Below are 27,963 nucleotides of genomic sequence, written 5' to 3' on the forward strand. Positions count from 1 at the left end.
TATCAGTCCTGAGGCTTTACACAGCGCCGCGGAGAACACGCTCCTTTGTGTGTGTGTGTGTGTGTGTGTGTGTGTGTGTGTGTGGTGTGCACGCGCATTTGTGTATGTCATGACTGTGAAACACTGTCCCAGGCTTATCTTGGGGATGACAAACGCTCCTCAGAAACCCCTACCTCACCTAACCCTCGAGGGTTAAAAAAAAAAAAAAAAATCTAGTCATGAGAGTCCCCTGGCCAGGAACTTATTGTGGTACAAAATCTGAATTTAGTTGATCCATATTTCTTTCCTGTGTTCCCATCTCCAGCTTTCTCCTTCCTTCTCTCCATCCTCTGACACCCTGATCTTTCTCATCTCCACTTCCTTTCCTCTGCCGGTTACCTGCTCCCTCAGTCCTCCTCCTCCTCCAGCTCCTCCTCCTTCCCTCATCTCAGCTGCGGCTAAAACCTGGAGTCTTGGGGAAAAGGGAAAAAAAAATCCTCGGCTGTAGAGCTGTCAAACCGGGCATGCTCAGTAGACAGGGCAGGTTTTTTGGTCTCTAGTAGCGGAGAAACATTTTTTGCACCACCGCTACCAGCCTTAGAGCGCGGCGGCGGTGGCCACGGCAACATCAGCACAGCCATCAGCCGTGCAGACGCCCCGCACCCGGGAGCGCGGCGGGCTCCGGCTTAGCCCGGAGTTCACCTCCGAGTGCCCCGGGGGCTGAGCTCACCCCTTCTGCTCGCACACACACGCACACTATCTCTTTCACGGACACGCACACGCGTATACACACACACACACACACACACACTCTCTCTCTCTCTCTCTCTCTCTCTCACACACACACACACACACACACACACACACGACCCCGGGAGCAAGCAGCCTCTTGGCAGGGATCGTCCGCTGGCGCGGCAATAGCCAGGTTCGGTCCCTGCCCCCGGCGGCCGCCGGCTGGGAGCACCGCCGCCGCCAGCCAGAGGAGAGCGATGCGGGGGCCCAAGCGGCAGCTCGAACAGTAATGTGGATTTACAGTCATTTCCCGCAGGAACCGGCTGAGACGCCTGAAGTCCCAGGCACCGGCTGCGCCCGGCGGGGCTGAGCACCTGGCGAGGGGGCGGAGGACCGCACCTGGGGACGCCACCGAAACTTGCGCCTGGACTAGGTAGGTGCGTTTCTCCCCGCCCTCATCTCCTTCCCTCTGGCTCGAGGCCCCCACCCCCACCTCCCACCCCAAGGACTCGGGCGAACTTCGCCCCGAGGCTGCAGGCGAAGGATGGCTGCACCGGGTTGTGAACCGTGGGCTGTGTCCGCGCTGGGAGTCCTGCCCGAGGTAGCAGAACCTTAGCTCCTTCTTCTCTGGGTCTCCGCCTGGCCCGGGGCTCTGGACCACCCGGGAGAGGTGGGAGGTCGGCCTTGTTCGCAGTTCAAGCTTCCAATGGGCCCTGGGGGCGCTGCTTTCGGGGGCTTGCTGGGCTTTACAGGCGACACTTTTGCCAACCAACTCCTTTGGTTGTAAAAGGGGGGCCCTCGCCTTGGCTCTTGCGCAGAGCCGGGGCGCTCTAACAAGTGGACCTGGACGCTGGGAAAGGGGGGGCTTGGTCCGAGAAGAGACAAGGGCGCCTCTCCTCCGGCATCCCTCCCACCTGGAGCGTTCGCTCGGGGCTCGACCACTTGGGTCCCGCTAGTGCCCTCTCCGAGAGAAGATGCCTAGGGGCTAGGACGCACTTTAGTACCTGTTTGCTTCTGAATTTCTCTTTGAACCTTAACGCGGGGAGCCCAGATTCGGGGCAGGGGGAACTCTAGAACCCCCTTCTAACCTACACCGTTTGGGGCCCCACCCGGTGCGTCCTCCCTATACCTCAATCTTTGTCAAAAGAGACAATCATTACGCAGTAGTCGGTGTTCGGGGAGCCGTCGGTTTTGGCTTTAACCACGCGCTCAGCTGCGCGGGTTTGTGTGTGGGTTTTTTGCATTACATCCCGGGAATCTATTAGCGGCCGGTACAACTGCGGAGCGCCAAGTACCCTCTAGGCATGCCTGGAGAAATGTAACCTCACTTCCTTCCACTCCACAACCGGCAGATTGACAATTCAGTTTTAGGATGCTTTTCCTAGAGGTGGTGAAGGGAGACTGTTAGCGCGACTTGGTGAGTGGATGTGTTTGCAGTCAGGAGTATATTTAAACATTTCAGCAAACCCAGTGCAGCCAGTTGTTTACAATTGCAGAGACAGACGATCTCCCTCCACTAGTAGATGTTGTCTCGACATCTATTTCGACACCAGGAGAGTAGGGGCGGGGGCGAGGGCTGGTTTGCAGCTCCCGCTTACTGTCGGCAGCTTCTGGTTAGCAGATCTGCATCACTGCTATTGGCGATATGCTAATAGGTATAGAAAAACTCCACATTTTCAATATGAAGCAGCTGGTCAGGAGTCGCCTCAACTTTCCCGGGTTTTTTTCGCCCTGGAATGTTGATCCCGAGGTGTGTTTTGGGTGGCCCAAAGAAATACGAAAAGAAGTTACTGGTGCTATGGAAGGGCAATTAGTAGCCATTCGGTTTTAGAAACCAAAAGGAAATGAAATACCCCAGTGGACTCTAATAGGTACTGTTTGATTAACATTTAGTTGATCGCGTTTGTGGTAAGGGTCACAGACAGCTTCCTTGAATTTTAGATTGTTGTTCTATGATTACAACTAACAAACCAGGTACACTATACTGTGAGAATCAGCCCCTATTCTTAACCTGTTCGGGGAAGACATTGCAGATGTCTGCTCTATTATTATCTTTTGGCTAAAATATCCTGGTTTATCTTCTTAGTCCAAAGACTTTCAATTTGGAGCATAGGGTACTTAAGTGCTGCCAAGAAAGAGTACAGTCTAAGAAGGAAAGGCATTTTATTATTATTATTATTAAAAGTAGAGCCACAGCTTTACATTATGCTCCATGATTACCCAGTATTTGCTTATTTGTTAAACACCCCCTCTTTGCTTTTCACATCTGCAATGTGGGGGAAATGAATTTTTATAAGACATAGTATGCCTCTTAAAGTAAATAACTGGAAAAGCAGAATCTTAGTTTTGCCATTTTGGTCGAAGTTTATAAGACTTTTCGGGGTGATGTATTAACTTATTTACTATTGCAGAGTTGGTTTGTTTTTGAAGGTAGTTCAAAGCTTTCAAATATATTCAACTAATGTTGGAACATTTTAATGATAATAAAAGTCACAAGATACATTTGAAGAGAGGTTCAGGTAATTTCCAAAATGAATCCATGCTTTAAATGTTAGTTGAAAGTGCTCAGATTGTCCCCCAGAATATTTTTGATAAACAGGTGTTTCTGGAAAACAACTCTACAAAGAGATTTTGACATTTGCATAATAAAACTAACAGAGTCTAGTCCCCAGAACAATGCCAGACACAGTAGAAAAATGAATATTTTTAATACATGAATTAGTATTTGCCATTAGTTCTAGGTCCCAGTTATGAACATAATATGTAATGAGGCTGAAGGAAAGAAGGCTTTGTAGAATCATTGTGCTGTAAGGGTGATTAAGCAAGACTCCAAATATTCAAACATTTAGGAGTGTTAAAAAGTAAAATCAGATTATATGTAATTACGGTCTCATTCAAAGGCCTAATTCAACGTCCATCCGAGTACAAATACCCTAGAAGTCTCATTGTTTCAATTCAGCTATCATATGTGTAAATAACACTGACATAATCATAGTTTCCTTTATAGTCATTGTACCTTTCTGAAGCCTTTAATACAAAGACTCTTGCTGAAGCAGAACAGCTCAGTATAAGTTTATTCTGTACAATAATACTTTAAATGATCAAACTGCAAAATATTCTTTTGGCACATTGCTTCTGAACATTTTCCATGTCAATCTTAAAAACTTAGAAGTGGTAAGAAGGTTCAGTACTAATTAACATAACAAATTTTTTTTCTATTCTGTTAGAGATAGCCGTTAGAATCCATGTAATTTTTGCTTGAAGCTTGCTTTTCCCAAATGTTCATCAGTTTCAGTTTTTAGTTACTAAGTGCTTAGTATAGATTATGACTAATAAATCCCCTAAGGTTTCCTAAACTATTTATTTATTTATTTACCCACTTACTGACTGACCTGAGGTCAATAGAAGACCAGTGCTTAGCATACTCATCATTTTTTTAATACAAATAAATCTTTTATAGTACTCACCTATTTTTTCTTCCCCTTGCTCTTTCTCTCTCTTGCTCTCTCTCTCTCTCTCACACACACACACACGCTATCTCTGAAGAATGTCATGCATCATACGTAAAACATGTATAATAATTTTATTAAAATTCTATATTTTTAAAAATTCCTGTCAGTTTACCCTCAAAAGTAGTAATCCATGCACACTTAAAAAGAAAAGAAGCTTCCCTTCATTTACCATTTGGAATAAAGGTTTGAGCACAACTACAGGTAAATTAAATGATGAATATTGTAAAAAGGAGTATTTAGCAATTCTGATCAACAGTATATATCCATAGCTGGGAATGTAGGTGCTGATTATAAAAAATTAAGAAGAATCAAATTTCAGAACTGTTTCCATATACAATAAGTGCTTTAAATCATCTGCAGGCTCTGTGTATTAGGTTAAATCACTGTATTGAAGGTAGATTACTATTATTTTTCTTTCCCATGAAAGGTAAAACATTCTGAATCCTGGGTTAATACGTTATTTCTCTTTCTTTCTGTTATCCTGGCTTAATATATTATTTCTATTTCTTTCTGTTTTCCATTAATTTGTTTTAGAACTGAGGAAAGTAAATATCAAATAAATATCACCAGCTAGAACTGTGCTTAGTTTGACCAGATGAATGCTAGAAAAGGGTTCACACAGCTTTTGATTATTCCAATAACCTTGATAGTCCAACCATAGGTGTCTCTTCAGTATGTGGTACTCTGTTATGAAAATTATATAATGTATAAGGATTTTGTAAATTGCTAGATGCATGGAGGTACAATTTAGCAAGACCAAAAAAACTGCTTACATTTGGAACCCATGAAAAGTAAGGCTGAGGAAATTGGAATTTGATAGCATAAACTGAAAATTATTGTATAATAATATTTATATCACTTGGACTGCTAACATTTTTGTGTACAATCAAAGCAAACTAGTTTTAATTGGAGATAGTAAATATTTTTACAGTTGATGTTGGATCCCTAATATTTAAAAAATAATAATTTAGAGTTTGATAAATAAAGCCTGTTAAATTCTTATGTAACTTTAGGACTCATTTCTAGACCTGGAAGTATAATCTTGGATAATTTACAATTTTTAAAAAAAATCCGACTTTGACTTCCTGTCCAAGCCTCCACTTTTGGTAAACAATAGCATATGGTGAAACATGCGTATATGCCAACTAACCACTACCTCTTGGATGATGTTTTCAATGTGATGTAATGATTCTGAAATATTGGGTTTTCCGTTCCCACCCTACTCTAACTGTATGAGTGGAGAAGTTAAGTGGAAAATGGAAATAGGAAAATGTGTTAAATACTCTCTTTTTATATTGGTAGATCACCCCCAGTGAAGGTCTTACTCTGAGCCCTCATACCTGTGTTTTTGTAGGTATGTGCCAAGATTAGTATTTTTTTTTCTGGGTGCTTATGACAGGTTTCTATGGCGCTGTCTCAAATATGTGAGTGAAAAGTTCCGTCAACCATCTAGCTGTTTGGGGTGATGCAAACAAACATCTGGTTGGTTGAGAGAATTTTTTACTTAGTCTCTGGATGTTTGGAGTCACTTAACAGGCTGATGAATCTTAATATCCATGCCCAAAACAGAAAGCAAAAATAAAATTAAATACTTTAAAATAATGTAGAGTACCTTATACACTCTTGGATTACTATAAAATACATAATGACTTGTATGCCATCCTAAATATACAGCCTTCTATGAAATGTGTAAGATGTTGCTTGTATCCCTTAGCAATTACAAAACAGAAACACACTGGCCTTTTCAACAAGCCAGGAAATTAAAAACTTTAGCTTCAATTCTATCTCCCCCCTACGCCCCCACTACTGATTCATCAGTTTAAAGAAATCAACTTAAAGAGTTTGATATGTTAGCTTCTTAAAATTTTCTGCACCTCATTTTCCACCGATTCTTCCACTGCCATGGAAACTAGACGGGACAGACAGCTGGGAGTCACTAATTCAGGATGGGAACCTGCTTGTTAATTTAATTTCATGCCAGCCTGTTGGTCCCTGAAAGTAACCGTAAAAGGCTGGGGGAATTGAATTTGCGAGCAATAAATGATTACGCAGAACAAAAATCAGTGCCATCTTTGTCATTTTCCTGAAGATCTTACCGCTTACCCTTTTTGTCCCCTACTCAAGCAGTTCTTTCAAAATAATCACAGAAATAGAGTCTTGATTTGTGCATTCCTGTTGGTATTTATGTGTGCTGCAGAGCATTTTAATTCTATGAGGACATTTACAGCTGCAAAATAGTTTCATAATAGCTATTATATTGAAAAATATGTTCTTTCAAATAATGATTTTGTAGACTTTAAAGAAACCTAGTTAGTGATCATAGTAAAGTTAAATATAAATGATGCTTGAATATTCCAGTAGGACTGGTTATTTTTCCTTTCCAAATATAAAAACTATTTTATTAAAATATCTATGCCCCACTTGTTTTTTTTTATTACAGAGACCAAATGGATTTGAAAACATTTATTTGAAATCTGTAAAACACTCATTTTACCCGTCACCATAAAGCATACTGATTGTTCTAATTTTAATTGACTAAGTTGTCACTTGATAAGTAGTCAACAATGAGGAAATTGCCGTTTAATGTTTCTCATATTCTGTTGTAACATTTTTGTGGCTGATTATGACTTACAAAATTGAATTTTGGAATCACAAACTCTAATATGAGCTGAATTGCAATCCATGTTAAGCCTTTTGCAATATTATCAGTTATGGGTCCTGATAAACTAATATTTTTTCCTGTGAATTTATGGCTATAAAAAAATTTCTATATTATGGCTAAGAAAGAGCGATTCCCCAAAAGGATTTTCGTGGTGAGAAAAGAAGGAAAATCTATATTTATACGTCACTAGAATAAGTGACCAGAATTTCAAAATATAAATATCCTAGGCAGAATTATTAATGATAGAATAAGGTAGTGATTTAAAAATAGAAAAAAATAAGAAAAATAGTATTTACATTTTTATATTTTAGGGAATATTGATGATATTGGTATTGATTTGTGGGATATTGAATTGCATATATTTTGTTCAGTGGTTTATTTTTGTTACGTAAGCCATATTAGTGTGATATGAAAATACCTGAGTAAAACATGAAAAATGCAATCATCATCATTGAATATGTAGATTTCCTAGTACCTCTCTGTGTTCTTCTTCTGTATCATGTCCATTTCTTCTGGCCTTTCAGCAGATGCTTGGCATTTGGATGTACAATAGCAGTCAGTCATCTAAATGGTTCTAAATATCTGATCAATGAAATTTAGTTATTCATCCAAGTAATGTTCTGCTGTTAACACCTCAGTTTCCCTTTTGAAATTACTGTATATTTACTTTTCAGTTGTTTTCCTATTTAAATGTAAGGCTTTGTGAATATTTGGGATGCTGATGTAGTTGTATATATAAAACTTGCAGTAGAATCCCTATATGGTTATATCAAAGGAAATCCATTTTCATTTTAATGTTTAGAATTGCAGCTTAATGTTTTTAGCTGTCTGTTTGAATGAGAATTTTTAAAGCAGCCAAAATAAAAGCACATTGTGTACTTCGGGGAAAATCTGATCATTAGCTAAGGTCAAGAAGAAAATTTCCCAGTTGCATGGTTTTGCCTAATTGGTGGATTCTAAGTGGTTATATTACTTCTCATGCCTCTGTCTGGCTTAGACACCTGTCAAACAGAAGATGCCAGAATAGATGGTCAATTGGTTTATTAGGTATTATAATCTCTGTGTCCCAGCTGTATATAGGCATTTTAAGAAAACTCTTCAGTTGTTCAGAGAAATTAGAAAAAGATACTGCAGATGGCCTATCTCAATGATCCAGGTTTTTTCAGGTACATTTAAAATTAAATGCCCTAAGAGATGATTAATTCAGGGAAGTTATTGATAATGAACTCATCTTATGCTACACATCCTTTGCACCTATGATGATGCCTTATTAAAGGTGTCTCAATCTTGCTAATTACCACCTGTGTTTAAATATAGAGGTGCATAAATACACTACAACCACAGGGTGACTGGAAGCCTTCTAAATCTGCAGTGTTCCTAGCTAACTCAGTTCCTATCAACATAATGTTTCTGATCAACGTTTTGAATTTATACTCTTTGCATTACCTCCCTTTAGCATTAATGATTTTCTTTTTTTAAAGCTGCTCTTCTTAAAATTGCAAGCATTTGAGTGATATTGATGTGTGATCTCTTGCTCTATTAACTAGCCCCAAAATATGTTTGTATTTATATGTGAGGGGATGGGATTTTTTGCCAAAGGAATATTTATTAAAAAGTATATGTACATTTTTGACATGGATTTCACAAGCATCATTCACAAATACATACATCACTTATTTCCTTACTCTATACTTGAAATGAATATATCTTTGTGATTGTGACTGGTTATATGTTTAGAACTTTAAACAATGTAGGAAAACATTGACATCATTGCTATGCAAGTCAAATAAGAAACTCCTTTTGGAAATACAGTATTAATTTCACTAATGAGATCTAGTGACTTCTAAGGGAAAAGGCTGTGCAGTTGATTGGCCAATTGATGCCTATAGCTTAGATTTGAGAAATCTAAGTGCCTTGAAATAACAATAAAGTCACTCTCATTTTCTCCCCCTTCTCTTTCTCTTTTCTTTCTTTCTTTCTTTCTTTCTAAGAATTGAGGTAGTGCATAGGTTTATGAAAAAGGAAGCTCTGAGACACTAAGTTTTTGCAGCAATTAATCTTTTTATTCTTTTTCTAAATCTGACCATTTCTTTATGTGTATCCTAGAGAATTCTAAATGTAATGTGAAATATTATTCTTTGTATTGTTTTTGGCTCATACATTTTTTCAATGATCCTGGGTAGAAGCTAAAATAATACACTAATTTCCTGGGTTATTATTCTTTATTACAGATGTACTCTGTGCACATATCCATACGTTGTTGGTGCGTTTGTGATTTCATGTTTAGTGTAATAAAATGTCAACACTTAGGTGTGACACCATTTATTTTTGGTTTCAAACCTCTGAAGTGTTAACACAAGGGTGCTACATTTTTTTCATTGTTTTGTTCTTTTCCCGTATTTGAGATACTGCCTTGATGAAACATTGGACAACTTGAGAAAGTGAGGTAATTTTAATGTAAACAATGAGAATTCAGTGCAACGGAAATATTTTAAGGGCATTTCAACACAGAATAGACTAAATTTCAGCAATATATTTCTGTAAAACATGGAATAAAACATGTTTAAGAAATGTGTAAAACAGGAATAGATGTAATGAGAGAACACTGGTCCCAGATATTTAGCAAAATACTTGGGACTTCTTTGTTGTTGAAAAGGCAGAAAAAGAATCAACATTACAGAGACTTCTAGGGCAATGTGTATTGAAGTCTCAAGTCTTTTCTATGGAAGACTCTCTAGGTCTTATGGACTGCCCTCTTCTTTTCCTGAAGATTTCAGTATTACATGGGTTAGATTATACATCATAAAACAATCTTCATGAAGAAAAAACTTTGTCTTTTCATTTCTTCATTCACCAAAACTTTTTAAAAAGCCTCTGTTTACCCAGTGATAGAAGGACACTTTAAAAACTTAGATTCTAATGGAGGAGACAAACCTATATGCATATATTGTTATCTTGTAACCGATGCTCTAGAAGAGGAATAATGAGAATGTTTTGGAAGATCAAAGGTAGATATAGTTTTGTAAAGGATGTGTCATTTGAATTGGCTTAGTTAAGAGAATATGGTGAACCACATTTCATATGGGAAAGGATTGTGAAAGGGCACAAGTCTAAATTAGCAAGGGAGAACACCTACCCAGGGTAGTAGAGTTTCATTTTTTTTCCTATCCAGATGGGGAAATGGAGGTCAAGGTTAATGTCTTATTTTAAATCTATGTGCCTGACACACAGAAGATGCTTAGTATATATTTGTGGAGTGAATGAATGTATTAAGATTTTCCTGTATGGAGAGTTATACTGGAGAATGGTAGTTTCCCTGCCATTTATCCAAACTCATGCAATGTAGTATGTTGTAGCAGAGTCTATGGAATTAGATGAAAGGTTTTAAAGTGGGGAGAGGTCACCAGCTTTGGTTTTTAGAAAGATTGTAGGAAGAATGGTTTGAAGTGGATTAAGAGTAGTAGCATTGAGAGATTGAGAGTCTCTGTTGCAACTGTGAGCAGTTATGAGAATAAGAACCAAGACAGTGACAGTATAGATGGGCAGTGGAGAATTCGAGAGCCTCTTATAAGGTAGCTTTAGTGGAATTTGGGAAATGAAAACATTTAGAGGGTGAGAGAGAGGGAGGAGTGACTTAGCGACTTTGACTTGGAAAATTAGGTAATGCCATTAAGCAATTTAGGAACATAGAAGAAAAAGTTTTGGTGAGGTTAATGAGGTCAGGTTTGTATTTATTTAATGTAAGACACTATCTAGACATCCAGTTGGAGATGGTTTGTAACAGAAGGAAATTATAGATCTGAAGATGAAGTCTGGAGGTAGATACTTGTGTGTCATTGGTCAGTGTAGTAGTCGAAATCATAGGAATAGGAAGGGGAGTTCTATAAACCTAGGGAGGGTTTATAGAGTAAGAAGAGAAGCAAGGGTCAAATCTTAAGAAACACTCAATTTAAGAGGTTGATGAAATAAGAGAAGCCTTCAGGGAAGTCACATTAAGGTCAGAGAGGTAAGAGGCAAACCAGAAAATAGTGAAACAGAAGCTAAGGGAAGAAAGGATTTTATAAATGCCATCTAGACAAACCATGAAAAGATTATTCACACAAGAAAATAAAAACGGCCAATAAATGTGAAAAAAGCTCAAACTTCAATAATAAAAATAAATGCAAATTAGAAACAAATACAAAGGTGGGTTTTTTTGTTGTTGTTAGTTTTGTAGGGTAATGCAAAGTGTGCTTGCTCAAGTACTACACCTCAGAGTCCTTGATTCATCTTTTTTCACACCTGACATCCAATCAATTAACAAATGTTGTTGACTATACCTTCAGATTATATCCTGTCTGAATCGTTTTATCTTCCTTCATCACTAACACCTTAGACCAAACCACCATCATCTCTCACCTAGGATACTGAAATAGCCTCCTAATTGTACCCCTACATACATTTTTGCCCCTCCATAGTTTTTCACATAGCAGCCAGGGTGACCCTTTTATTTATTGTTTTAAAAGATTTTATTTATTTATTTGAGTGTGTGAGAGCGAGCATGGGGGTGATGGCGGGAAGGGGAGGGAGAAGTAGACTTACTGCTGAGCAGGGAGCTCAGAGCCTGGTAACTTGATAGAGGGCTCCATCACAAGGTGCTGGGATCATGACCTGAGCCCAAGGCAGATGCTTAACCCACTGAGCCACCCAGGTGCACCCAAGGTGATCCTTTTAAAACATAAATAAGACCTTCTGATTTTCCCTCTCTTTTCCCTCCAATAGCTGCCTTCTTCTCACACTTAAAATAAAATTTTAAAAATAATTTAGACATCTTTGCCATGGTCTACAAGACCCTACATGATTTGTTCTCTATTGGGCCTCACATCTTACTATTTTCCCTACCAAAACTTGGTCATAACATTCTAGTTACACTTTCCCAACACGCCATGCTTTTTTATTTCTCAGGGCCTTTGCACTTGCCATTTCCACTACCTGAAATGAATTTTCTCCAAGATTTCTATAAGCTTACTTTCCTGCTTCATTCAGCTCTTTGATCAAATATTTTTTTAATCATAGAGACCTTCTTTGGCCATCTTATGTAATGAGTCCTGTCATGATTCTTCATTTTCTATGCCTTTATATGCTTTTATTTTTCCTCATACTTTTCGTTACTATCTGGTATCCCACTGTACTTTTGTTTATTTATAATTTGTCAAATCTACTAGCATATTAGCTCTATGAGGGCATGGATTTTTATGTCTGTTTTCTTCACTACTTATTCGTATCACCTAACACAGTGCCTGGTACATGGTAGGTATTTAATAAGTAGTGGTTGAGTAAATGCATGAATATAAGGACATGATGAAATGTTTGTTGGTCTATATTTGGCAGTTTGAAGGAAAAGCCTCAAAAATGCTCATATCCATTTGACCCAATAATTCTACTTCTGAGAATTTGTCCTAAAGAAATAATGCAAAGCACAGAAAAAGCTTTATTTGCAAAGATTTTCACCATAAATTATTTGTAATAGTGGAAAAAAATGAAGGAACCTAAATGTTCAACAAGGGAATTGCTAAGTGATTTATGGTATACCGAGACAATGTAATATTTTATGGCCATTAAAGATGATGTTTGCAAATATTTTATGATAAAAGGAAAATGTTTATGTTATGCTATCAAGTGTTAAAAGAGGATACAAAATTATATTTACCCACTATGTAAGAAAGGAAAAAAAAAAAAAAGACTGGAAAACCATGCACAATAGTGCTAAAAGTGATTATGTCTCCTTGAGGGAGGTGGGTATTAGGTGATTTTTTTTTTCCTTTATATCTTCTCTATTTCCCAGATTTTCTACAGCAAGTCTATATGACTTTCATTGCAGAAAAATCCATTTACAGCATATCTGAGTGGCCAGTCGGTTAAGCGTCTGCCTTCAGCTCAGGTCATGATCCCAGGGTCCTGGAATCGAGCCCCACATATGGGTTCCTGCTCATGAGGTGTCTGTTTCCCCCTCTACCTGCTGCTCCCCCTGATTATGATCTCTCTGACAAAAAAATAAAATCTTCCTTTTATAACATTTATTTTATTTTTTTAATTTTATTTTTTCAGTGTTCCAAGATTCATTGTTTATGTACCACACCCAGTGCTCCGTGCAATACATGCCCTCCTTAATACCCACCACCAGGCTCTCCCAGCCCCTCAACTCCCTTCCCCTCCAAAATCCTCAGTTTGATTCTCAGAGTTCACAGTCTCTCATGGTTCATCTCCCCCTCTGATTTCCTACAACTCACTTAATAAAATCTTTTTAAAAAGAAAAATAAATTTACAAAACAAAGAGGAAACAAAAAACACAAAAACAAATATTGAACCTTAAAAGTGAGGTTTAGGGGCGCCTGGATGGCTCAGTGGGTTAAGCCTCTGTCTTCAGCTCAGGTCATGATCCCAGGGTCCTGGGATTGAGCCCCACAGCGGGCTCTCTGCTCAGCGGGGAGCCTGCTTCCTCCTCTCTCTCTCTGCCTGCTTGTGATCTCTCTCTGTCAAGTGAATAAAATTAAAAAAAAAAGTAAGGTTTAGGTAGTAAATAACAAAGAGGATAAACCCGGTCTCCTTGAGAGGTGGTGCTAGAGGGAGAGGAATATACCAGTTGTAACTGGGGCCAACTGTTCTCTGGCTGCTTCATTCTGAAGAGATCTACCGACAAGGAAAGTAATTGAGATCTACTGATCCAATCTAGTCTTTAGTCATTGGAGAACCAAGGAATGCTGAGTTTTCCTGTCAGGATTTGAACAAGATGTTCAAGGGAGATTAGGCAAGTTAAGACTTCATATTGCTGTGGAGAGCACTAGCAATTTGCTTCATGTAAAACAGGAGTGATTACTCACTATATTTCTTCATGTCATGTAGTAAAAACAATTAAGTGAAGTTAGACTATAGATTGCTTGGCTATTCAGCCACAGTCCCCTCTAATGGAAGAGAAGAAAAATAGCATTGACAAGTTTTGGCAGGTCTCATCATTAGAAATGCCCATATTTCCAGAACAAAAAGAAGCTGCAGCCAATAATGTAAACCAAGAAGTTCTCTAGGCCCCAAGGAAGAAAGTGACAATACAGAGTGCTGCAGCATTAATTGTCTGAGAGTACTGATCATTGTAATGGGGAAACTGTCTCTGCTATTAACACAATTATTTTCTACAAGGTCTTGGGTAAACGTCCCATTAGAAAAATGATAGGGCTTTTGAAGTATGTGTAGCAAAATGTAAAGATATACTCATTAGTAAAATGAAGTGTGACCTATATGCAGCCCAAAGTCCCTTGAAAACAGAAAGTGTTAATAAGTTGTTAGAGTTATAATTAGTATATAATTGAATAATTATTGAAAACAAGTAAAAAATGGCCCATTTCCTAAACAAATAGGAGTTAACACTTTTTAAGTGCATCTGAGAAAGATATCTATCCATACACACATGTATGCATATTTTAATAAATGTGTGTTCATATATATAGATGTATTTTTTGAACTAGACTCTTAGACAATTCTTTTATTCATTTACCTTCAATTTATGCATTTCATCTCCACAGCCAATATCAGATGATGGTTTCATTTTAAGAGGCTGAGAACTGAAGAATGTAGAATATTATTCTCTATGTAGGACCAAACAAGAGGCAGTGGCACTAATTAAAGTGTGAGTTAGATGAACTCTTAATGAGCTGTTCAGATCTGACTTTAGGACTTTGCTTGCAGGCTCTAGCCTATTTTCAAAACCAATAGTCAATAGTGTGACATGCATTTCTAACATTTGTGGCTCCTGCTGTTTTTGCCTCTGGTGTGCATTATTTGGTTGTGTTCAGTGATGGTCCTGTCAAACTTTCTTACTTTTTTTTTTTTCCTAAAGGGTAGCTGGCCCACATGCAGTATTAAGACAGTTAGCAGTTTCTTTTTTGGAATGAATTCTTGAGTGAAATAAAGAGGTGAAAGGTGAGGGAAGTGGTACATGTTTGAACTGGTAAGTGATGGCAAATGACTTGGGGTATCTTATATAGATCTATGTATGAACTGGCCTTCTTTAGTCATAAATGGGAAGGATATCTTCCTGAAGGCTCCAGTTTGAAGTTTGAGAAGTGAGCAGAGAAGAGCTAAATCATTTCAAAGCCCTCTTGCTTCCCAGTCCTCTGTGTATCTCAGTGAGGCAAAATGCTCCATATAGGACAGTTTATTTATTTATTTATTTATTTATTTAGATTTTATTTATTTATTTGACAGAGAGAGATACGGTGAGAGAGGAACACAAGTGGGGGAAGTGGAAGAGGGAGAAGCAGGTTTCCTGCTGAGAATGTAACCCAGATGTGGGGCTCAGTCCCAAGACCCTGGAACGATGACCCCAGCTGAAGGCAGACATTTAGTGACTGAGCCACCCAGGCATAGGGTGGCTCATCATCATTTCTAATGATGAGACCTGCCAAAACTTTTTAAAGCATTTTTTGCTAACCTCCTTGCAGAATCACCCTGATGGGTATGAAGCCAATTTCTACAGACTTGCTTTCGTATATGTGGCAAAAGAGCCAGAAATACTTTTTTGTAGTCTAGATCTAAGTACTTTCTGAAATGTCTTCCCTTGAAAGATTCTAACTTAACACTGTTATGGAACCACATGAACACTTGAGCAGAACTATGTCTTTTTTGAGCAACATTAACAGTGATGAAAAATGTACATCAGGCAGTTAGATTGCAACTAATCAAGAGCACTACTTCAGTCTATTAGGAATGATAGTATATATAATAATATATATATTATATTATATTATACTATATATACTATATAATATATATAGTATATTGGATATGGCGATCATTAGTATTAATATAATACTCTATTATTATCATTACAAGTTCACATAGATGATCTTTGTCAAAGGTGACAATAATGCTATTGACCTACATTTTTTTAAAAATTGCATTTAGATATTCTGTCATGATTTACTGTGCAGAAATTTTTAAATTGTTTGCCCTTATTACTGAGATTTTGCCTCAATATAAAAAGAATAGGTTTGGGGAATACTTGATTGATAAATTGGGGCCATAAGGTTAATTGATATCAATCATAAAATATTGGAATACTAAAGTTAAAAGTTTTTGTTTTCCTTTTTCTTTTGTGTTAATTCACCATACTGCCTTTTCTAAAATGGATTTTTGAAACCTTTTTAAATTTGTTTCATTTTCTCAAATTTATATTTCAATTAGTTAACGTGCAATGTAATACTAGTTTCTGGTATACAGTATAGTGATTTAACACTTCCATACAACACCTAGTGCTCATCATGACAAGTGCCCTCCTTCATCCTCACTCCCTATGTCTCCCATCTCCCCACCCACCTAAAATGGGTTTTTGGAGAATTTAAAGCATAGTTTTTTATGTATGAGTCATATATGTTTGTTATAGAAAAATTAGAAAGTATGGACACACAGAAAGACAAAAATCATATATATATTACATACATATATGTCTGTTTTTTAAAAGATTTTATTTATTTATTTAACAGAGAGAGAGAGAGAGAGAGAAAGAACACAAGCAAGGGGAGTGGGAGAGGGAGAAGCAGGCTTCCTGCTGAGTAGGGAGCCCAATGTGGGATTCTATTCCAGGACCCTGGGATTGTGACCTGAGCTGAAAGCAGACGCCCAACGACTGAGCCACCCAGGCGCCCACATATATGTCTTTTTTAAAGCCAGACTCATGTAATTACTTTATAATGTGCTTTTTAAAAATTTATCAATATATTGTTAACACTTCTGTGTCAATAAAATATGTATACACACAAACACATGTGTGTATATGTAGAGAGAGAGACATGTATCTCTCAAGTTGGGTGAAATGGTAGGGATTATTATAGGACATATTTCCTGCCCTATTGCCCAGCACCAAGTGTAGCCCATCAAGACATATAGTTAATTTTATAACTGTCATGAAGAAAGTCACGTGAGACATTGGAAAAATGACTGAGCTGAAAGTGAGGGGACTTGGATTCTAATCCTTGCTCTGCCACTAACCACAAATGTGACCCTGTGTAAGCCATTTTACCTCTCAGTCTGTTTCTTCAGGGTTGTTTGGAGGATTAAATGAAATGTGTATGTGAATGTTTCTGGTAAACTATAAAGGACTATTTTAGTATAAGAAATTTAAATTACTATAAAATATTTATATTGGTGAAAATTCCTTGAAATTGTGGGCATTTCCTCTCAAAATGAGTGGTATATTGAACAATAATTGAATACTGTTAAGCTGGGACAGTCTTTGTGGGTGAGAATTCCATAGACCTTTAGGTATACACATTGTTAATTAAAAAATTCTTCATTAGCAACATAATATGATTGAAGTTTCAAGCAGACCTTTTAGGAGACTGACCCCATTATTCTTTGTGAATTGCAAAATGAAGTCTTTCATTCACAACCCCCATGCCTCCTCCCACCCCAGCCTCTCCTGTGTCTCTTCCTTTCCCTCATAGAAGGACTGCTTTGGAACTGCTTGTACATATGTTTGAAGGATAATTTGGCCTAATTTGTTTACAGGAATTACAAGGGTGACCTTTATTCAGCTGTCTCCTTTTTGATTCCCATAACTTCTGGATCTATCAAGGTATGTGCATTCTACACTGAAATTTACTTGGGGGAATTGAACATTTTGTTGCATACTGTGAAAGGAATGGAATGTTGTATTCATTGAGTGTCATATAGATGAAATGCATTATTTTAAACCCTTAAAATGGCCATGGTGTAGATAAGTTTGTGTCTGTGCTCCATAACTGTTAAGAGAGTTTTTGCAAAATCTAATATGCAAACTATCTTACATATTTGAATGAAACTGTGACCTTTTCTATATACAGCTGCTAAAACCAAGAGACTCCTTCACTAATGGGTGTATCTGCAGAGTACAAGGACCAGTAGTGGCAAATGAGGATGTCTGGAAACTATTTAGTAGTTCTTGTTGACTGCAAATAAGCATGGCATTTTTCCATATTAATGGAAAAAAATTTCATTCAGAGAATTTTACAGACAAAATAAATATTTGTCTCCTGAAATGAATGTTTTAATTTTTTAGGAAATTCTCAAGTAAAATATCTGTATTGACATGGTATTGCATTCATTTAGTCACCCTTACGCCCTTCTTTTCATCCATCCCTCTACCAGTCTATATGCACAATTAATATTTATTGTGCAACTACTGGGCAAAAATTATTGTGCCTTTTATTTTTGTAAATGTACCAAAGTAGATAGAATTCATCTGGAATATTGAGAAAGCAATTGCTTCTCTATTCAGTACTCTAGTAGAAGGAATATGCAAGAAAATGTAGCAAGGTGGGGAGACTTTAGGTTAATCAAAATCTAAACTTACCTGAAAGACTCCCCTCATTGACTTTCATTCTTACTAAAAATACTGGTCAAAAAAAAAAAATTGGTCAAGGCGCCTTGGTGGCTCAGTGGATTAAAGCCTCTGCCTTCAGCTCCGGTCATCCCGGGGTCCTGGGATGGAGCCCCGCATTGGGCTCTCTGCTCGATGGGGAGCCTGCTTCCCCCTCTCTCTGTCTGCCTGCCTCTCTGCCTACTTGTGATCTCTGTCAAATACACAAATAAAATCTTTTTTTAAAAAAAGAAAAGATTATTTTTAAAAATTGGTCAATATTCGGTACGTAGTAAGAAATAGAGAATATTAGTTTTTTCCTTTGGTACCTATATTTGGTAGTACTACACATTATTCAAATATGATTTTCATCCCAACTTGTAAAGAAGTCAAAAGGATGATCTGAATTTTTGATAAGTCTTTGGAATCACTTGATACTTTAAAGTATGTAAAACAATGAGATTACATAAATAATGAAACACTTAAAATCTTGGAATTTGCATTGTCAATTGAAAATATAGTACAAATATGTTAAGTTTTTTTTTTTTTAAATTGGGTTCCAGTTAATTGAGATTAGTCTGTAATGGAAATTTCAAATGGATTTGTCAGTTTTAACAATGCATGTAGTTCCATTTGCTATTCTTCTTGAGGTACTGCCTTTAGGGAATTGCTGGAAAGTTTTGATCGCTATAGGAAAAAAAGTATCAGAAAATAAATGACAGAATAAAAAAGAAATTCACTAAGGAAGGAAGTCAAGATTTTTGTCTTTTGTATCATTTGTGAAAATAAGGCTCTTAATTTGGGAATTGTGAGTCTGCCAGTGTGTAATATTAACTGAAAGGTATTTTTTCATACTTAAGAAGGCTTAAGTATGTGAAAAATGATAGTCTTCTTAATCTTATGTGAATGAATAGATCAGAATGGAGGAAAAATGCCTAAAAGGCCAAAAGAATGCACATTTATGAAAATAATTGGCACTAAATATTTAAAAGGTTCAGAGAGCAGCTAGTTTTCCTCCCTTAGAGAGACAACATGGTATATTAGAAAAGCTTTTGCCTGTTAATCAGAAAATCTGGGCTCTGCTCCCAGTCTTATACTGCTGATATGGTCCTCCTCGGGTCACTTTTCCACTCTGAGCCTTGGTTTTCTCATATCTATAATAAAAACTTTGGATAGCTGTAACTTTCTTACTCCTCAGTCTATGATTTTTGGGAAGTTAAGGACTCCTCAAGTGTGCAAAATGGAATCAAGGCCATAAAACTGGAATACATATATCAGTTGTTAAAAAGATTTCTGCTTATTTAAGTGTTTTAGTGCATTGGTAATAGACATTTATTTATCTTTTATGTTAAAGTAATTGTGTTTCCTGGGGCACCTGGGTGGCTCAGTAGGTTAAGCCTCTGCCTTTAGCTCGGGTCATGACCCCACGGTCATGGGATCGAGCCCCACATTGGGCTCTGCTCAGCAGGGAGCCTGCTTCTCCCCACTCTCTCTGCCTGCCTCTCTGCCTATTTGTGATCTCTGTCTGTCAAATAAATAAATAAAATCTTAAAAAAAAGTAATTGTGTTTCCTAACACCACTGCCCCCCACCACATACATACCAGTATTGGCATTATAATAAATAGAGTCAAGTAGAAGTTTAGTTAGTAGTCTTATTTTTTCCTCCTTGATAAAAATGCTTAACTTTGTAATGCTGATGTGCTGCTCCTCATTAAGTCTCTTGAAATTCAGCAAAACTCTATGTTTTCTCCCTCTTGCAAGGTGGTCATTCAAGGTCAAGCATCTCTCTGTAACTTGGACTAGCCAAGTGCATAACCAGATGGGTTCAGACTCCAGTGCTTTCAGTCTGGCATCCTTCATGAGCACTGAGTTCATATTAAAGGATTTAAAATATATTCTTCTTCATCTACATATCACAGCAATAACAACCTAGGCATAGGACAGTGCCTGGGAGCAAATAACCACTTGGAGTTAATGATCTGAAAGGCAGCTGAAGGACCATTGATTCTTCCTAGTCAGTCCTTCATCCCTATAAAATGCCTAGTCCTGAGATGGCAAGCCTTTAGTAATTTTTCTGTCTCACATCAGATAGAGTAGTGGCCATAAATAATAGCATTTAATACATAATAATGAGATGTTTTAATGCAATAAAATATCAACAATTCTAGTACCATACAGAGATGGCTATTGTGATCAAACCAAAAGGAGTGGAAAATGAAGTTCATGAATCATAATATTTTAGAAGTGACTTTCCCTTTATTGATTTGAAATGAAATATAAGAATTCATATGGTTTAGGGGAGCAGTTCCCTTTTATTTTTTGCTTATTCTACTGATGAATGATCCATATTAGAAATAATTTTAAAAATGCCTCTGACATCTATTTCAAATATATTTTTAAAATAGTGTATGTTAAGCTTCCCCCTCCCTTTTTGGCACTAGATTCAACTTTCAAGATATGCACAGCTTTGAACTAAGTAACAAATATAATTCTACAATTTTTTTTCCCAGAAGAAACATTTTTCACTTATTTATTACTGTGACAAACAAAAATTCCTATAGTGTGCCAGGCATGGTAAGGGCCATGGTCCCCAACCACAGGCTCATGGTAGAGAGGTGAGGCCTGACTTATATACAGAGAAATAAAATAATTGTTATAGGTGGGGAATGCATATGAATTTACTTACTCATACTATTCATATTATATATTTTAATTACAAATATTCACATATCAGAACCTACTCAGTAGGGTAATGAGATATATAATCTCAAATAGCTTCCCACTCAAAAAGTCTTTAGGAAACACTGGTCATGGTAGGCAGAATGGCCTCCCAAAGATGTCCATGTCCTAATCCCTGGAATCTGTGAATCTGTTGCATCACATGACAAAGAGGAATTAAGATTGCAGATAGAATTAAGGTTGCTCTTCAGTTGACCCTAAAATAGAAAGATTATCCTGGTTCACTGGGTGGACTCATTTTAATCATAAGGGGCCTCAAAAGTGTAAGAGGGAGGCAGATGTGAGAACCAGAGAGAGTGCAGCTTGAGAAGAGCTCAGCCGGCATTGCTGGCTTTGAAGACAGTGGTCATGAGCCAAGAAATGGGGGTGGCCTCTCGAAGCTGGAAAGGGTAATGAAAAGGATTATCCCCACAACCTCTAGAAAGGAACACAGCCCTGCCAACACCTGTACTGTAGTCCATCAAGACTCATTTCAGATTTCTAACTTCCAGAACCATAAGATAAATCTGGATTATTTTATGCCACAGAGTCTGTGGTAGTTCATTATAGTGGCAACAGAGAAGTAGTACACTGGGTTTTAACCAGAACAGAAAATCTGCAGCAGAATCTCTAGTAGCAGTCATGATTGCTGAAAGGCATGGTTTATTCTGATCTTGGAGCACAGAGATGTTTGTCTATGACCGTTTTTGTTTTTTCTGGATATGCATTATCGGCCCCAACTTTAGAAGTACAACCATTTATGAGATCCCTAAAATCCTGCTGATTGTGTCAAGACGAATATAGCCTTCTTTCTCTCTCCTTCTATGGACCTTTTAGGTCCCTTTATTTCATCCCCTTGTCCCTCATCCCTCTGCCTTGATGTCTACGATGCAAGGTTTGTGGATAGGTGAAAAGTAGAAAGTTACCCTTCTTTCATGGGACACCTACAGCAGCAAGAAAGATATGGGCACTACTATCCTAATAAATTATCTTGATGTGGGTTTTATGACAAGCATAAAATTGGGAATTGAATACAGTATGAAACAGGAGTCTCAAGCTAGTGGCCTACTATTCAGGATCAGTCTTTAAATATGTTTTATTTGCAACCCAGAGCTCTTCTTTTCCTCTCTTCCTCCCCTCTGCTTCCTTTTTTTAAGATTATACCTTGAGTGTACCCTGTTCCATTCCACACTGTCTGCCACCCCCTTTTGTCTTATTCCTTGCTTACCTAACTCGTGTGTTGTGAGCCTGGGCCCTGTGCTATATATATAGAGGTTAGGTGCATATGCTTTGGGGTTTAAGTAGATAAGGTGATCCAATTCTGCCACATATTTGCTATACAACTTGGGCAAGTAGATTAAATATAATCTTTCCAAATCTTAGTCTCCTCATCTTTAAAATGGGGATTATAACACTTATCATGATGAGCACTACATTATGTATAGAATTGTTGTATCATTACATTGTATACCTGAAACTAATATACCATTGTATACTAATTATACTTAAAATAAAAGGAGGATAATAATTATACCTCATACTTCATAAACTTGTGAGGTTTAAGATGGCACTTTACACAATGATTGCATATAACATAGATCAGCTATTACTCTCACTGCTGTTATTGCCACTGTGAGAGCACAGAGAAAAGTTAATCAATTGGATCTAGCAGAGGGATGAGAAGCAGACATCTGAAAAGTCTTCATGCAGAAAGTGGTGCTAGTAATACTGGAGCCATCCTAAAAGTGTGGATTGATAGGAGATAGGGATCAGAAATTTGGTATTATCTGGTGAACAAATGGCAAGGATGGGCAGATGTTCTAAGCAAAAGAAGCAGTGAAACAGAAACATTCAATAGTCCTTAGAGAAGCTGCATTCTTTCTATATAGGTAAAGGTGATGTGGAAGGTAAGCATGAGAGAAGATGAGGCTGGAGAGGTAGCCTGGAGATAGATAAAGATGGACTTCTGTGTCCTAAGGAGCATCTCCTTTCTCTTGTTGGCCAATGGTTTTGTAAAGCTACTTGTGAAATTTGAAGTTTGGTCTACTACCCACTGAGCCTCTGTATTGCCTGAGAGCAACCCTGGAAACAAATTAACTTCAGAACACAGTTTAAAAACCATTTCTATAGGCATAGAGGAGCTAGGGAAGGATACTAATATTCACATTTGTGATATGGAGGGTTCACTTTGGTGATAGTATAAAGGATGGCTTGGAGGATGCAATATTGAAGGCCAGGGAACCAATTAAGAGACTGTTGCCATAGGCCAGATGAGATGATGAGGGCCAGGTGGCAGTTGACAGTGGGAATGATGATAAAGAGATGGATTTGAACAGTGATTCTCAAACTTGAATGTACATCAGAATCACTTGGAGGGCCTGCTAAGTTGCAAATTGCTAGACCCTTTCCCCTAGTTTATGTTTCAGTGCATTTAGGGTGGGGCCCAGGAATTCGCATCTCTTTTTATTTTTCAAGGTTTTGTTTATTTATTGAGAGATAGAGCATGAGCAGAAGGAGGAGCAGAGAGAGAGGGAGAGAGAATCCCAGGCAGACTCCTCTTGAGCTCAGAGCTTGAAGACCTGAGGCTAAATCAAGAGTTGGATCCTTAACTGACTGAGCCTGCCAGGTGCCCCAAGAATTTGTATTTCTTTATTTTAATTTTAATTTTGTTTATTTATTTATTAATTTGAGAGAGAGAGGGAGAACAAGCAGGGGGAGGGCAGAGGGAGAGGAATAAGCAGGTTCCCCGCTGAGCAGGGAGCCTGATGTGGGGTTTGATCCCAGGATCCTGAGATGATGATCTGAGCCAAAGGCAGAGGCTTAACCCACTTAACCCAGGTGCTCCTGGTTGCTACATTCTTTTTTTTTTTTTTTAAAGATTTTATTTATTTATTTGACAGATAGAGATCACAGGTAGGCAGAGAGAGAGAGAGGAGGAAGCAGGCTCCCTGATGAGCAGAGAGCCCAATGTGGGGCTCAATCCCAGGACCCTGAGACCATGACCGGAGTCGAAGACAGAGGCTTTAACCCACTGAGCCACCCAGGCGCCCCTGGTTGCTACATTCTTAAAGGGTTTTTAAAATCCTGTTCCACTTAACTTCTGTGATAGTTTTCATTTCAATGAAAATTTGAGGATTTTTAGAGGGAACCTGATAAGAAGCTACTGGTCACAATCAAGAACATACTTTATATACACTGAAGTTTCTTGCATGTTTCAGGAGAAATTCTTTTAAGACTCAGATATTTTTAAGATGATAGCATTTCATCCTCATTTCTTTAAGTAGATAAAGTTAAACTGTCTTGGGCTCATCTCTCTCCCACCCATATCCTTTACTCTGGTAACTAACTTTCTGCATCAATAATTACCGTATTTTGTTTTTGAAACTAGTAAAGACACGTTCCGCTAATATCGAGTAGCTTCAAGTATCTTCAGATTCATGTCCTATACTTCAGTTTGTAGATCTAAAAGGTATATAATATGTCTCATAAGAATATGATTCTTTTTTAAAAAAATATTTTATTTATTTATTTGACAGAGATCACAAGAAGGCAGAGAGGCAGGCAGAGAGAGAGAGCAGGGGAGGGAGGCTCCCTGCTGAGCAGAGAGTCCAATGCTGACCTCGATCCCAGGACCCTGGGATCATGACCTGAGCTGAAGGCAGAGGCTTTAGCCTACTGACCCATCCAAGTGCCCCAAGAATTTGAATATCTAACAGGTTTCCAGGGAATGCTGATGCCACAGGTCCAGGAATGACACTTTGAGCACCATTAGATTTGGCATATGCTAATTGGCATAGGTCACTCATTAGATATAAGAAGTGAGAGAAAGGTTTCTGGCTTGGGAGACTGGGTAGATGGTAATATCACTCAGTATTACTGAGTTCAAGTTGAAACTGAGTTGAAAAAATTTTTTCGTGGCCTTAGGGTCAGCTAAAAATTTTTAAACATGATTTGTAATCAGATCCTTGGCCCTTTTCTGGATATCTTGACACTGTTCTTTTGTAATGGTTGTTCCCACCCCACATCACCCCTACTCCTACCCAACTTCTATTCATCTGCTTTGGTGCCATTCGCCTTCAGGGAGTGAAAGTACAGATTTTGGCCTTCATGGGGGGAAAAGGGGGGCATAGATGAGTTTGAGGAGCATATGAAACATTTAAATGATAGAATCTCAGAAAAAGAATTTAGGCTTCAGTTTTTGTTATTCTGAATTTAAGAAAAGTCTATCTCCTTATTTCAGTTTGGTCATCATCTTCTCATTATGCAAAACCAGAATAGTCAAGACATAGGTCCAGATGTAGTTAGATTGAACTTTTAGTGTTTGTGTAGTCAATCCTTTAAGGATATCTGAGTGTTAAATTTTCTCATAGCTGACAATCATCCTTTTTATAGTATAGATCAGTGAATCCAAAACATGTTCATTTTAAAATTCCCCTTGAACATTCCAGTGACCTAGCTTTCTCTACTGATTCACCAAAAAGAAAAATCAAAGTACGGCAGAATATCCATGCTGTTCAGTAGGGGAGAGTAAGAGAGTATCATGTAGGTTGCCAGTTTTTTATTTTTTCTTTTCTTTTTTTGTGTATGGCCTATTTCACTAATGGTCAGATTTTACACCAAAGGTACAAGCCATCTCTCTAGGTTTGAGAGTAGGCAATGAAAAGATCTTTCAACAGGATAAAGTACCTACATGCAATGGTGAGATGAGGAATAAAACAGGGCCTAATAGACTTTAGTGAAGCAGTAGAAGTGGATACCTAAGCAAGAAGAATGAAACAGAATGACTTGATTTTGTTGCAAGGGGGCAGTTTGAACGTTTCTGGCATATGGTATATCCTTACAGATTAGATGATAGATTGATAAATTAAGAGATTGATCAATAATCGATAGATTGATAGATCAATGGATAGATATGGATTCTCAATTAAGTTGTCAGCTCATACTTCCATGAAAGTGTAGAATCATCCTTAATGTGTGGGCAGAAATGTGGTAAGGTGGTCAATTTTATCCACTTACTGCCATAAACTTCCTTGAAAAGATACATTTAACTGTGCCATCATTCTCTTTTGGAGTCTACTCATCTTAGTGACTGATTACATACTTGTATTTTGTGGGTAGGACAACCATTCATAACACTTCCATCTGCAAGACACATAATGAAACTTAACTTGTAGATTGCATTCATTTTCTTGAAGCATTTAGCTCTGATCTTTTAAGGAAAATGGAAACATTGCTCGGTTGGTACTTAGTCCTCTACCTTAGGCGGGGGGAAATACAGAAAAACAACCATAAAACTGAAAACAAAGCCGTAGGCTTTTGCTAAGTGTTTATAGATAAGCCATAATCTGAAATGCATATGTATTTGCCAACAAGAAGTCCCACATTAGATGTTTAGGAAATGGGTTCAGAGTTAATAGAAATGGCTTTTGTGGTTTCTGGAAAATCTCTGAGCAGAACTTCTTTAGGGGTGTTATTTCAGCCCCATGATATTGCTATCCTGATGGCTGAATGCAGCAAGTATCTTTTGGGTGAGGCAAAGTCCAGCCCTCCATTTCACCTTAATAAATTTGAAATCACTATGTCTTCAGCCTGACACACTTCCAAAGTATATTGAAAATCACTATATATTCTTTTTTAAAAAGCTGAAGAAAAGTGGAAAAAAAACAATGACAAAAATTCTGAAATAAGTACAAAGCGGTAATGTACTCACATGCCATGTGTGGCACAGTATCTGAAGTAGCCAGGGTTCTTTCTATAGGGTAGTCATTGAATTGCTGACCTTCACGTTTTGTCCTGTATTTGCTAGATGTCTGACAAATGTCAGATGAAACTGTTCAACTTACATGATTTTAAATGGCTGTTTTCCAAGAACACATCAGCTACCTATTTTATCCCAGACGTATGTATACTACTGCATGGGAACCTCAATTTTGAAAGATACACTTTAACTGACATGGCTGGCTATCACTGTGGGTGACAGATGACTGATTTTGTTCTCTTATTTGCAACACTCTCACCTGGTTAAATGGGGAGGGTATAATTCATAGTGTATGCTGCAAACCTCTATTGATAAATTAACATTAACACTGTGAGTTTTCAATGCCCTTTTTAGTTTTATTTAATTTTACACCCTTCTTTGTTCAAAAGCACCTTGATTGATGCTTGAATAGTTCGTATAGTGTATGAACACAAAATGAAAGATGCACTTGTGGGCATGCCTTGATCCAAGCTTACATCTACATACTGTATGATGTGAGTACCATCTCTGAGTACTAATTTGGGCTTTAATCACAAGAAAACACACAACATTACTATTCATTTTGCTGTTCACAATAGTGTGAGGAGGCAGAGGAAGGAGCTCAAAGAAGATTGGTAATTCTAAGAAAGGCTGATTTCCAGTTAAGTACATTTTCGTAAGTCATTTTGTCATTTGGTAAACACACGATGATTATTCCTTCAGACAGATGAAATATTCATTAGGAAGAGAAGTGAGGAAATCACAGTGCTATTAAAGAGTCGCAAGGGAGTGGGAGACCTGTCAAGAACATTCTGACCCCAGAAAAAAGAAATCAGAATTGCCACAGAGAGGGACCACAGAATGCAAACTTTTTTAAAGGTTATTTCCATAAAGTCTGAGGAAATCTTGGCCTCCATTAAGATTTTTGTCCCTGAGAGCCTAAACTGTAAGTATGGTATCTGCTTTGTCTGCAGAATAAAAAAGGAGATCTTCACTTAATCATTATCTTGGGAGCTGAACATCCTGCTACATTTGAATAAAAATGCCTACTTCATTACTGATGGGAACAGAGAGTTCGGGGTACCAAATGATTTACAGTAGAGCTTACTGACAGGGTTACCTTATAAATGAACAGGCTGTTTAAAGAATACTGGTTGTTAATGTGTTTATTATCAAAGGAAGTCTTGCTGACAATAATGCCCACAAATTCTAAAAAATTTACCAAATGAATGCTGTCTATTAAAAAGCAGGTTT

The 27,963-nt window shown here is 37.8% G+C and overlaps 1 protein-coding gene across 7 annotated transcripts in view; it reads left to right on the forward strand.

The window, feature by feature from the left end:
* Positions 1 to 460: 460 nt before the first annotated feature.
* The window catches only part of TENM1 (teneurin transmembrane protein 1), an 801,322-nt gene continuing 773,819 nt past the window's right edge, over positions 461 to 27,963 (forward strand). For 4 of the 7 annotated variants that reach the window (XM_082717244.1, XM_082717248.1, XM_082717250.1 and 1 more), the window contains exons 1-2: positions 461 to 1,144; positions 17,425 to 17,491. The gene's annotated coding sequence lies outside the window, so the exon portion shown is untranslated. Of the gene's footprint in view, positions 1,149 to 1,229; positions 1,313 to 17,424; positions 17,492 to 27,963 lie in introns of those variants that run through there. The other 3 variants (XM_082717245.1, XM_082717246.1, XM_082717247.1) reach the window with 3 other exon arrangements.

Source organism: Mustela nivalis, assembly GCF_964662115.1.
Source record: "Mustela nivalis genome assembly, chromosome: X".
Classification (NCBI taxonomy): Eukaryota; Metazoa; Chordata; class Mammalia; order Carnivora; family Mustelidae; genus Mustela; species Mustela nivalis.